Source organism: Brassica oleracea, chromosome C3, assembly GCF_000695525.1.
Source record: "Brassica oleracea var. oleracea cultivar TO1000 chromosome C3, BOL, whole genome shotgun sequence".
Lineage (NCBI taxonomy): Eukaryota > Viridiplantae > Streptophyta > Magnoliopsida > Brassicales > Brassicaceae > Brassica > Brassica oleracea.
Window position 1 is genome coordinate 53,161,521 of NC_027750.1, and position 465 is coordinate 53,161,985.

Genomic DNA, 465 nt, shown 5'->3' on the forward strand with positions numbered 1-465 from the left:
TCAAACAACGAAGCTGAGTACGAATCCCTCATCGCAGGGCTCCGTCTCGCCAAGGCAGTAAAAGCCAAAAGAATCAGCGCTTACTGCGACTCTCAACTCGTCGTAAGCCAGTACCTCGGCGATTACGACGTCCGCAACGAAAGGATGGATGCCTACCTCAAACTCGTCCAAGAGCTCACGCGAGACTTCGAGTTCTTCGAACTCACGAAGGTTCCTTGCGGAGAAAATGTATGTGTCGACGCCCTCGCCGCTCTAGGAAGCAAGCTACACGACCAAGTCAAGAGGACAATCCCAATCCACAAAATCGAGAAACCGAGCATCGACACGAAGGCAGAGCAGACTGCGATTGCAGCAGCGATCAGCAAAGCGATGGACATCGACGAAGCAGAACCTCCTTTGCAAGATGATCAGCCAACAGATTGGCGCAAGGAACTCATCGATTATCTCGCTGAAGGTTTATTGCCC